The sequence below is a fragment of the Ambystoma mexicanum genome, chromosome 4p, assembly GCF_040938575.1.
Source record: "Ambystoma mexicanum isolate Mex_15411 chromosome 4p, UKY_AmexF1_1, whole genome shotgun sequence".
Taxonomy (NCBI): domain Eukaryota; kingdom Metazoa; phylum Chordata; class Amphibia; order Caudata; family Ambystomatidae; genus Ambystoma; species Ambystoma mexicanum.
The window spans coordinates 425,559,089-425,572,765 of NC_090927.1; positions in this window are offsets into that span (position 1 = coordinate 425,559,089).

Genomic DNA, 13,677 nt, shown 5'->3' on the forward strand with positions numbered 1-13,677 from the left:
CTGCAGGCCCTTGCGGAGATCAATGTCACCTGGAATACCACACCAGCAACCCATGGAGTGACACTGGCAACACATCAGCAGGCCCGTCCTCACCTGTTCCAATTTGGTAGGATAGCTCAGGTGCAAGGCGCTCCCCTTGGAAGCAAGACAACGCGAAGCAACACAGGTTTGATCCCTGGGTCCGCGCTTAGAAACCTCTGTGTGTTAAGCGAGTTACACATAACCAATTATAATATAATAATAATTATAATAGATCCAATGCCACCAGCATCTGTACACAGACATAGGGACAGATGATGATGGCATTGGACCAGTGGATCCACACCCCTCACAGCATACCCCAGTATGCCTGTAAAGGGATTTGTAGAAGGCCTGAACAATATTCAACAACACCAGGAATGCATAGAATATATTGGGGAGCATCAGCTGTTAAACCAGTAGGCCATAAGGGATGCTGTGCAGGGATCATCCCGACTTATGGCTAGAGCAATAGATAGGCAGATCTGCCACCTCTTTACAGCAACATCATTGAATAAAGTGGTGGGCCAGATGGTCAAGGAGCTGATTGAGCCTATTTCAGAAGGAGAAGAGACCATGCAATGGACATTAATCCTGACCTTGCAGCCTTTCCGAGGTCAGGAGTAAAAAAGGTCAACTTCAGTCACAACACAGAAGGCTCACTGCCTGCAGCCCCTATACTTGGTCCTAATGCACTGTGGCATGCAGGCAATTTGACATGCAAAAATGGTCTTACAGAAGAGACTGCAGTATATCTGATAGTCATGACAGGCACAAAGGGGTTGGGGTTTGGCAAATGAGGTGGAAAGGCAAGGGTGTTGGATAACAGAGGTAAGAGGGCAAGTGTATTGTTTTGAATGAAAATAAAACGTGTGTTAGTACACATGCAAGCACAGTCATATTTCAGTTGGTGTGACATATTTGCTATATGATAATATACCATAATTTGAGATATGTGTAATCAAATGTGATTTAAAGAAATTATCAATCAGTTCTTGGTGCACAAGATATTCATCATAGTCACTCATGGCAGCAAGTGGTCCCCAGCATGGATATTATCCTCCTCCTCTTGACTACATCTGGGGTATGAAGGACATGCCTCCTAATGCAGCATGACACACACAACAAACATTTTGCCGACATTGTCTGGCTTGTACACTAGGATGCCTCCTGTCTGGTGGAGACGTCAGAAGGGTCCCTTCTGCAGGCCAGAGTAACACTTTATGCCGCGTCTGGTCCTAATGTGTGCCTCATTGTACACCACCTCCTGTCCTGTCCATCAGTTCCATCAAAGGCTATGGAGATAGGTGCCGGCTATGATACAATCTGCAAATGTAACATGCAGTCAAGACTTGACGGTCAACATGTCAGCTCTTATAAATATGGAACATTTGATTTTCCTATGATGTCTCTCTGTCCCTACATTATATAATGCATCATGAAACCGAAGTGAAAATGGTTAAGGCCACTTTCTGAATCTCCAATTTCACACATTACTGACCCACCAGGGATAACAGACAGAAGCAGTAACTGGTTTGCCAATGAATATGTTGTTTGTGGATCTACAGTACTGGGAACTCATGCATGTGCTCTAATATTCTTTTTGACAATCTTGTGAACTCTGTGATAGCGATTATGCTCTTGGGGTTTGGCATACTTGGAGTGCAACATTCATGCCAAATCTGGTTCTCAGCATTGCACTATGATCAGAAAATAAGAAATGAGTCATTAATAGGTAATTTAAAGTAGCCATTTTATCTGTGACACGTGCACAGGAGAAGTGTGCTGTATCCTGTATGGGAAATCAAAAAACCTTTCACACATTGGCCGTGTCACTTAAGTAAAGCAGAACGCTATAGTAATTGCTATGTGCAAATGCTTTTGCTTTTTATTTTAACATAATGGCCCTTCGTTGTGACACGTGTTTCGGCACGTACTTGTGCCTTTTTTGATCAGGGCAATAGTAGCTTTCATTTTTTGTCATGCAGGTCTTTCATCAGAAAGCATATGGTAGTCACGGGTTATATCCCTCCTGCAAACTCTCCAAGTGGTCTTCTCGTGTCGGTTGCCCTGAACTCAAGTTGATATCTCAAGACCCCACCTTCACAAAACTGTATCCTTTCTTGGTCTGGAGTGCATCATATTCCTTGTACTTCAATATTTGCACGTTTGGTTTTTTGGATTGGTGTCACGCACTGATGTTGTCCTGAAGGAACTTATCATGAGTCGTAGTGCTTCTTATGTGTTGTGTAAGTGGGCAAATCCATCTCACACAGATTTGTTACATTGCATGCATTTCATTGGCATCATATGGGGAACACCCCATCATTGGTCCTACCATTCACAATTATGTTACCGATCTGTGACCTATGATGGTGAGTGTACTTATGCAGGATCTGGTCTGGTGCCCTCTGTGGGTCTTCATGCTGTGTAGTACCATGGCATGATGGATGCATCCAGGGAACCAGGCAAAGTAATGGGTCACACAAATGTTTGCCTTACATGTCACCTGTATGATAAGGGAATGTTGTTGTTTCCTGTTCTGGAAAACCTATTCCGAAGTCTGGGAGGCCACCAATGTGACATGTCTTCAGTCAAGAGCTGTGATGATGTTAGGGAAGTATGCAGCTGCATAGGACTATACATATCTCACATTTACCTGAGATGGGGCGGTAGACAGAGTGATGTGCTGCAGGGGATGCTGCATGAGCACATCCAACATCTGGGCAAACATATATTAAACGTAGGCTACAAAATGCCACACAGCATGCCCAATGTGTGCTGGACGGTGCCTGTGGCAAAAACGTACAGCACCGACATAATCTCTAGCAGAGGTGACATGGGCGTTCTCATGTGAATCCTGCTTTTAGATGTACCTGTGTCAGGGAGAGAAGGTCATCTGTGATCTCGTGGTTAAGGCAGTAAAGTGTTATCAGCTGCCCATCAGTTAGCGCTCAGGGTCATGGCCTGACCCAGGGAATTGGTGCTCTCTTTGCAAGGCATATCTTGGCCTTTCTGTTGCTTGCAATCTGTCATACTGCTGTGCATGCCTCTGCAGCTCAGTGTACAGCTAGAGGCTTGATACCTCTAGTGGCTACATGGTGTCGGAAAGTATCTTTGGGGAAGGTGTGGGCATTACATACCCTATTGAGGGCAGACTGGGTACACCAGTGACTTCCATTCTATCACCTGAATGCATTGCCCTCTACCTCTTGGATGCCTGTTACCTTGTTTCTGGTGAAATTTGCTGATATTTTTGGCAGAATTCTGTAGTGTTTCTACTTGTAATGTGGTGAAATTTGCATTTTTGTTTTCATGCTATCTGTTTTATGTGAATTGAGCCCCAGTAAAATGACGTCTTGCAAGGAATTAATTTTTTTATGTTGGTATTAAACATTTCATCAAATCTTTGCTGAACAATAAAATCTATCAACCTTCACTGGTGAAGTAAAATTACATACATCTTCATAATTGTATATAACGAGGGGAAGGGGGATCACAGTAGTACATAGGAAACTGCGTTTTAAATTGAGAGGATGAATATTACAATTGTGCGACCCAATCTTTACAGTGAGTTTTGTTCATACACCGTACTGTGGTATGCTTGCAAAACAGAAACGTGCCAAAATATGGAACAAATAATGCATGATCAGTTATATCTTACTAAATTCATTACACAATTTTACAAGGCTAGCCATCTGGTCACAAGAATTTTGAGTAAACATTGGCATCTGTTGCATTTAGACTAAGACCTCAGAGGGTTTTTAGCAAATATATCTAGACCCATATATAGGAGGGCATGGACCCTCAAGAACAAACTCGCCCCTTCGTTCCTATTAGGTATGGGCACAACTCCAATGTCAGCTGGCCACAACCCTTTCCCACAGGCTTTGTTAAATGAGGTATGTGTACAATGTGCAAATATGCCCATGGCAATACACCAGAATTCATTGATGCTAAGGGAACTAAAATCAAAATTACTGAAAGTATAAAGTACAGATCAAAGTACATCGTGCCTACCATCCAATGTGTTTGTTGACAGATTTATATTGGAAGCACCATTCGTGAGCGTAAAGTTAGGATCTGTGAATATATAGTAACAATAGGGAGTCAGAATCTCATATTCCCGCTAGCAGTCCATTGGCAACGCAGGCACCAAATGGAGGACAAAAAAGAGACTTGCGCTTCATTGGCCTAAAAAAGTTCTTCCCTGGTAAAGAGGGAAACATGGAACTGAGATTTCGACAAGCAAAATCCAGACTCCTTTGTAAAATGAGAGTTTGGCCTCTATATGGATCATGAGATGTATTTTCAGTGTCAATCAGAACATTTGAATAATGGAATTAAATGTTCAGTTTGATCCTAGGCGTGGTTTCAGAGCCAAGCAATAATGTGATGGGGATCTCTTGCAGTAAAACATATACTTTTGTCAGCTCATCTATTTTAGGCAGACACTGAACAACATATTCCCTTGTTAAATATACATGGGCACTACGCATTTCAATCGTGGGTGATTATACCCCATGCATTGTCGGAAAGATTAATTAGAGTCAAAATTGTGCAATCATAATAATTACCCAGAGTATTCACTCTTTAACTTATTCAGGTTTTCCAATTCCTAAATATATTAATTATGTATTACCAATTGTTCGAATAAATAAATGGGGGATCAAAACAGTTGAGAACACGGACATTAAATGTGCAAAATAGTTGTTTTTCTTTTATTCCAAGCAGGTCAGGCAAAATGTGATTCCTTTTTCAGGTTTTCGTTTTTCCTAATGATATTCATTATTTATTACCATCTGGTTGAATAAATGAATGGGAGACCAACACGGTTCAGAATACGGATAGTCACTGTCTAATTTAGTTGTTTCTCTTGCATTCAGGCAAAATGTGACTTTTTAGATGGCGGACCTACGCATGACGTCACGCGTAAAACGCATGACGTCATACGCACTGACATCACATAACACCAACCGCATCACCAGCGAGCGCATCGCTTACAAGTATCCTGCAGCAATAAGGAGTGAAGCACTTAAGCACTAATGTACTTTGGAACCTGCCATTAGAATTTAATTTTATTTTGTTGTTATTATTATTATTTTTTATCTCTAACTGTCCCTTTAAAATGTACAGGAAAGATGCCTTTCTGAAGGTTATAAGTTAAAGATATATGTTATATAAACAGCACACTTTAGATGTGTATGTCCAAATAAGGCACGGGAAGTTCGCCTCCCTTCAATCTATACGTGAAAGGTACGTGCTATCCATACGGCACATATAACACCAGGAATAGTGTTTTTTCGACTCTGACGGAGCAATTCTTTGTAATACAGTACTATTTGCGTCCCTGAATACCATGGAACAAATGTTCCTTCAGGCATGTAACAATAGATAATTGAATGTTTTTGGAACACTATGTGTTGACTGACCCAGTTACTTGAACTACAACATTTTAATTGGGCACCCCTGTTATAGGACCAAGGGATCCATCCCTTTCATTGCATCTCTTCACAGTTGTTACCGCTGTGTGTATTACCAGGTGAGCACACATCCTGGAATACATTAGCACCAACTAAGGGGTGTAATCAAGTCAATGGCACAACATGTGAGTCACTGAGCCACATCACTTTGGCTAACTAGGAGTATTGGGAATACTTTAAGCATGTACAATATAACCCATCACATACAAGCCAATACTAGTTGCACTGGGAATATTGTACAAATACAGAGGTAGCACCAATGTTCCTGGAGAATATGCATGATAATAATATCAAGGAGGTCACATTCTTTTTAAACATTAAAAATAAAGTACAAAAAGGGCACACGGGTTATTACTTATTACAATCATGTGTTATGAATCCTCTATTTATACTTATGTTGTTCTCCACTCTCTCCTCCCTATGTGATCCTCCCCCGTCTCCAACCCCACTTTTTTCTGTGAATGCATTTAATATGTATGTATCCGTGATGGCAACAACTGCTTTGTGTACCGTCATTGTTTTGACAATTTGTGACCATATAATATATTATTTTGGTTTTTGTTAACATGTTTGATATCATTTTACTGTAACATTTTGATATGCACAGCCCTGGTATGAAAAAGGCCCAAGGGGGCCGAACACGTGTCACAGATAAAATGGCTACTTTAAATTACCTATTAATGACTAATTTCTTATTTTCTGATCATAGTACATCTAAATATCAAATATCTGGACTTGGGAGAATGCATGGCTCTCAATCAAGGGTGTCTTCTCGTTTTTGAATCAATACCTTTAAGGTATGGGTATGCCTTAAGGACACCCATAAAGAGCGACAGGCAGCATAAAAGAACCATTTTGTGGACGTAGCGGAGCAGAGTGACTGGAATATACCAGACTCTAATCCCCATTACAGTTATATCTGACAACTGCTGTTTGGTGTTGCTGCTCCCTGTTCCTCACCTTGCTGTGCTGTCTTGAAGCGTGCCCCACCTACCTCTGTACAAGAGATTGTGCGTCACATGGAGCTCACGCTCGGGCTAAGTGCGTGAAAAGTGCAGTCAAGCAGTCAGCATGCAGCAACCGACTGCCAGACTTGCCAATCTGCCCTTTCTGAGCAGACTGGGAGTGCTTCCGCGAAAGAAGACTTGGTTCGGTGTACCTGAAAGGTAGGCTTGTGCCCCCCTTTGATAATGATTGAATGTTGCTACGGTTATCTTAAAACTACTGCAAGCGTGTCTGGCTCAACATGAGAGATATCCTCTGTAGCAGGCAGCGGTATGAAGCATGTGCCCATAAATAACAGTGAAACTATACTTATTGTAGCTTTAAACTTGAATGTCCTGTAAATAGTGCAATGAATTGAATATTCAGGGCAAAATTATGGCTTTCTTTGCCCCCTGTTCAGGGAAAGAAGCTATACTCACTTAATGACAAAAGGGATTTCAATAAAACAAACACAAACACGGAAGTGGTGACAGGTAGTGTGAATGTATTGCAACATGAAGAAGCTGCGCCAATTGATAATAACTCTTTGTTAGACATGTGTTTAGTGCTTAAAATGGAAGTGAACACTCCTAGAAACACTACGTCTAACGAGGTTCCTGTGAATGGTATATCAAACACTATCCGAAATTCTGAAGCTTGAAAAGATTGTGAATACCATCTTGACACTCCACAGTGACAAAGCACTTCTTCAATGAATTCCAGCGTTGTAAATACAAACCATAAGTCAAAATGCTTGCAATCCCTACTGGCAGGTTGCTGTTTAAAAATAATAAACCATCTTGTATGTATTCTGTACTTGGTTAAACACAAACCTTAGACACAATTTAAAACAGACAGAAATTACACAATCCAATTCATCAATACAATACATGTAAACACATTATTTACAAGTACAAAATAATTCATTCATAATTAACACAATAAAACCATGAATTGACAAATCATTTGAAACATATCCTAGTCCTAAATCTGTTTTAAAAATTCAAGCCATACATGACATGCACCGGATGTAACATAGATTCACCTTAAAAGTGAACTCCAAAATTGATTAGAAGAGCGTCCATACATATTGTGCACAACATTTCTATAAGCCCTGATATAATTCCCCAACATGCAGCACTGATATGTGAGTATGTGCTGTATAGATTCAATCTCCTGCAGACAGAGACTGCACAGCCGTTGTTTCCATTTTATGCAATGTCAAGGACTCACTAGTTCGTAAGTAGGTAATTGGAGAATGCTCATCCTTAATATGAAGTTTCTGAGTGCAGTAATGTTGAAATCCCGGGGGTGAGATACCTAACAGAAACAGGTAACAAGCACAATTTAGATCATTAACAAGCACGATTTAAGAGTGTGCTTTTTTGCTGTGCCAGTATAGAAAACAAAACCGACCAATTAGCCCCCGAGGCTGAGGATGTATCACCAGAGCTATACACAGTGATAGTCATAAATGGGTTCGCGTAACTCACATTAGCGCACATTCTTAAATGAGGCACATTCAAGCAAAGCCAGTTTCGCAAAACACAACCAAGTGTATTAAAAGAACAAAAATAAACGAATTCAGGTCATTTTTCATTTTAAACTACCAGTCCCAACATCCTTAGGGCTTGCAATAATACACCGGTGATCACGTGATAGCAACCCTGAATCATGTGACTCTATTTAAATAAGACTTAGCTTCACTTTTGGTCTTGCTGCCCATTGCCGGAGACAAGTCCTCTTCCCAGCGCACGTTTTGCGGACTAAAAGGTAAATAAGGCTTGCGCCTTTAGTAACTTCAGCATGAAAACGTTATTCGTTTAGTTTCTTGTCTTTTGACCTTGCACGAGGAAAGACAGTCTGGGTGTGTAATCAGTTTAAAGGTTACAAAAGGTTTAGATAACCTAGCAGGGGTGTCCTTTCCTTTATAAGACTGCAGTTCACAGCATCTCGGCTAGCGCAGAAGCGAACAAGGTTCAATAAAACATGACGAGATTGCAAATAGCTTAATGGTGTATTTAAAACTAACGGCAAAAAAAAACGAAGTGCTGTGGTCTTTTAACAATGAGGCTTAAAACAGTAACAGTGAAACGTGATAAAATAGCGTGTTTCACACCTCGATCAGAGCTCAAATTTATGAGCATTATTCTAACTGGCACATCACGCATTTATGTGCTCCCAGGCTCATTATGTTTTGTTTCCATTGCCACAGGAAACAAACCCATTCACGGCCTTTTGGTTCATTCTAATCCATCAGAAGGAACCTGGCAGTATTCAACAAAGGCATTAACGACCTTTCATGCACAAACAGCTGATGCCAAACTGTAAGTTATTATTTTTCCACCTATCATCTAAGAGTTTTGAGATAAACATTGTTATATCTAAACAGTGGTTTTGAATCAACTACAGGTGCCATATCTAAACAGTTGTTTTAATTAACTGCAGGTGCCAACACCGCAGAGGTTAACTCAAGTTACCTTTGAGAGGAGGTTTGAGCATAACAAGCCCAGACAGCGAGACAATCGCAGTTCATTCAAGAAAGAATCCTAGTCACACAAATACAAGATGTGGACATGTAAGTGCATTTAATATATTTAGTCATTTTGAAAAATGTTCCAAAAAGTTAGATTATAGGGTTTCCCATTAGTGACGAAAACCTGGGACGAGGGTAGTTGCACAGTTAGTGACACCCAATGTCTGATCATTCTCAATAGTCTAAACTGTATAACATGGACTTAGTGGGGTAAAGGAAGGTTTAGAATAACATAAAACTAGCCATCGCTCTTAAATTCAGTCAAAGTTGAGATACACAATTTGTTCTGTCTTTTTTTAAAACAAATGTTTTATAGTAGAGTTTTATATGAGATTAATACACGTACACTTATGTATGTATTTTTTTGCAGATGTGTGTGTGTACTAAAAGGGGAACAAGATTGATCAACCACAAAGCAATTGGTGTCCTGAAGATGGCCTTATACTTATTCTAGTGACCACTGCTGACAAAAGTGGTATATTATAACGGGCCGAAACATATGTCGACTGTTTAAGGAAAATCCAATGTTTTTTTCCCATGTCAAAAATGCATACTCAGACTGAAATGTTATGCCAACAAAGATTTATATTCACTTTAGAACTCCCCTGTTAGATGAGATGAATGTAGAATGAGTGATATGATTGAGTATCAATTTAGAAATGTTTTATAATCATTAAAGAGATAGAACTTTTGTTACAAGTTGCAGCGTTCAGTGCAATTTTTCTCCACCGGCGACTTCCTAACCAATGACACAGTTAGGAGGCCTTTAACTCTCACTTAAGATCCATACAAGAATAAAAGAGAGGGGTAGTCAATCTGTTTTTCATTTTTCTCCATGTTGAAATCCCTAGTGGCAGGTTGTACTCCGATCCAGAAAACCCAGAAGAAACACTAAGCACTATTTTATTGATTTATTTAATGTGTAAGAGGATTCAATTCAACACTACAGCTAAGTCAACGCCTAGTCTAGAATACTGAATGAAAACCCTTATTGATATATCTTTATGTCCAGTTCATGCGTTCTGGATGACTACCCCTATATAACACCCCTCTCTTGGAATCCCCCTGACCCCACTGAGCCAAGAAGTAGTTCTGTTTTGCAAGTTTAAAAGGTTTATTTGATAATTTAAACAATAGATATATATATCACACTTTATAATAATTAATAATTGAATATCACACTTAATCTGATATGATAAAGATTAACAGCGGAGAATCTGGCACTAGCACACTTCTTTATAATCACTAAGGAGTTGACATGAAATGGATAAGGTAGCACACTGGTAAATAGGGACAGAAGAATAATGTGGTAGAGAATGCTTTATAGGGTTCAAGGAAATGCAAGGTTGAATGAATGAAATGCTGTATAGAAAATAAACTGATATGGTTTCACAAAAGACAAGGTAATCACTTTTCTCTGGCAATGCACTCCCCCCCTTGATGCAATGCAAGGAAATGGAAGGGAAGCACACAGTTCTCAGAAATGCAATCAAATGTAATTCAGTTCACCCCAGCAGCTTAGACTACAGAAGTTTAAAACACAGGCCCAAAATGCTTTTATATGTGCTGGCAATGAAGTGAAAATGTGCGAAACTGATTTTAATTCCCTCTGGAGGTTCAGGTTGAGGATTAGTTGGTTTAAATTAGTTCAGGCTTAATTTAGCAATGTTCTAGGAATGATTGGCAGGTTAAACGAATTTCTGGCAAATGAAAGCATGGAAGCTGCTGTTTTCACACGTGGAGAAATTTGCAAATCGCGGCAAATTTTCGAGTGCGTTTTTCGCGATTGCAGCAAAACTATAGGGAGTAGGAATGCGGTTCTAGGTTCGTTGAAAAGCCAAGATTCCCAGCTTTCAGAGGAAAGTTACTGCAAGTCTCTAAGACAGACGGTCATGGAGATATGAGCGATTAAATAAAGGTAGTTTTTCGGATTTGGAATGTTAAAATTCAAAGTGACAAGTGACAGATTTGCAAAATGACAAGGTACAACTTCTAGGAGACAGTTCTGGTTAGATTAAAATAGATTGAATTATATTATTTTAACTAAGAGATTGGTTCTGCACAGTTCTACTAGGTACTCACAATATATTTAGAAATAGAATGGGCCTCGCCACAGATCTGGTCAGGTTTTCTTCACTCGCCGCGGACGGTCTCTGCGCACAGCGGTCTGGGTCAGCTCTCTGGTTCTGCGAACAGTGGTCTGGGTCAGCTCTGCTCTGCCTCTGGGTACAGCACTGCTTCTGGATCTTTCTGCACAGCTTTCTCTGGATACAGCACTGCTTCTGGATCTTTCTGCACAGCTTTCTCTGGACCCAGCGCTGATCTGCACGGCTCCTGGATCTACCGCTGTTAGGTTTGCTGGATGCTGAGGCCCACTGAGAAGAGTTCTCAGTTTGTGGGTTTAGGCCCTTGCTTTGAGTTCTGAATCAAGTTCTTTGGAGTTTTAAAGTCTAAGTGTTGAATCTAGTATCTTCTGGATGTTGTGTGGTCCGGCAGAGCGTGTTGCAGCAAATGGAATTGAATGTCCCTATCTCTCCTGACTGTCTGCTTTTATGTGTTTTGAAGTGGGTGGAGAGGCTAAGCTTTCTCGGCCCAACCCCTTCAGAGTTCTGATAGGTTGGAGAATTCTTTGCGTTCTCACTGGAGAGCAGGAGTGTGTGTCAGAATGATGTCATTTAATGGCTTTCAGAAAGGACACTCCCCTGTCAAATTGCACACAATCTATATTTGATCAAAAAGACATATTTGCACAGGTACACATTTGTTTAAAATTACATGCACCCATCACATATCACAGGAGGTATACCCTGTCGAAATCTGCTCTTCCTGGGGGCTTGCATTCAGAAATGGCAACATTTGCACTTTTTAACTGATTTTGCAGTTTCGGACATTAACCCAAATTTACACACATGTGCGCAAGGAGTATGGACATTAATTGATGAAGTGTCAGATTTTTAACATGCATACATTTTAAGTAATACCCTCTTAACTGCTAGCTTGCCCCCAGATCATACCACCGGTTCTAAAAACCTCTTAAAATGTGGGCAGAAAAATCACAAGAATTATGGTATATTTTAAGTAATTTTCACAAGTCCGCTCTATGAATGATCCATCTTTTTAGAGTTATGTTCTGGCCCCAAAGGTGTGTGGTTTCCCCCCAGCACAAGGTTGAATTTCTGGTTTTTCCAGTTCTGCCAAGGCAGCTTGCTCTCACAGGCAGTGCTCCTCCCCTTTCCTTCCAGGAGGAAGCTACATTTACGACTCCCACCAATAAAACATTTGCCTGAGTCAGGACAAGGCTTTGTTCAATTTCCTGCAGAGCCCAGGTAATTCAATCAGAGAAGTGTCATATCCCTTTTGGTGGGAACAGCAAAAGGCAGCTAGGCCTGGGAACTGCTGTGGATCCAGTTTCACTCCAATTGGGGGGAAGTTGTCAAGCAGAATCCAGTTCCTTAAGCCAGGCCCCAGCTAATGTCACTTTTAGTTACCCAGTTTTCTGCATTCAAATAAAACTAACATTTTGTTACATATGCAGCTAGAATGCTGATTCTAAGTTTAAAACTATGACATTTAAACAATTGCAACCTATGTGACACTCAAAAATAGGTCACTCATTTCTTTTAAACATTTAGATTTTTAGTGTCTTTCAGTCCAAATTTACTTAAACTGCTGAAATCCACAGCTCAGCCAGTCTTGTTATAAACCTTCAAGTCACTTCAGAATATAACTTTACATTGTATCCACCTCTCAGTAAGTCTTTCTTTGGCCTGCTTTGGGTTCATTTAATCAGTTTTACACAAAAAAAGTCTGGTGTTGTTTTAAAACGCCGGCTTTCTGATAGTGGTGAGTACTGGTAATGCACCCATTTTTGGGATTTAAGAAAATGAATTCCCCACAATTCTAGGTTGCTTTTGGCAATCAGCATTGCCATTCCCAATGGTTTCAGGCTACTGTGTGGGTAGTCCATGGTCGTTTTAGGCAGTGCCCTTCTGTGCCCATAACATCGGCAAAATGGGTGGCAGCCTATTCTTCATGCACTTCCCTGGGCATTTTCTGGGAAGCTCTGGCCATCATGATGTTTTCAATGCCAGTACTGCACAGTTTTTGAGGTAGGGCTCGGATGCATGGGTAAAAACATCCCACAAGCCCCCCTCTTGCGATGGCCATTCTGTTTCACTGATGGGACTCGCAAGACCTGGGATGTTTCCTCATCTTCTTCCAATAGATGGCACAGTTCAGCATCTTTTCCTCAATCCGGTCGGATCGATCAGTTCTCCTCGCCTGTCCTGATGGGAGTATTGGGCGGTACACTGGGCCCCTTGCGTCTCTGCTCCCGGTCTCCGGATCGTCCTCCTTGGCCCGTCTCCAGGTTTTCTTTCTCCTAGGACGACAAAGGAAGAGCGGCAATACCTATTCATGGACATTTCTCCCCCACCATTGATATAGTGGGGTGGCATATAAATTTATAGTCAAAACATATGAACATGCACATTTCTTTTTGCATTCAAAAACAAAAACACCCACATTGAGAAACTCAGAATTTGATAGGTGATATGTAGGATATTTTAAGTTAGAATTGAATTAATCTGAGACAGCACCCTCTTGGATTCCAGAGGATTCCTCCAGTTGTTGCAGAGTGTGCCTGGGATGGCAACA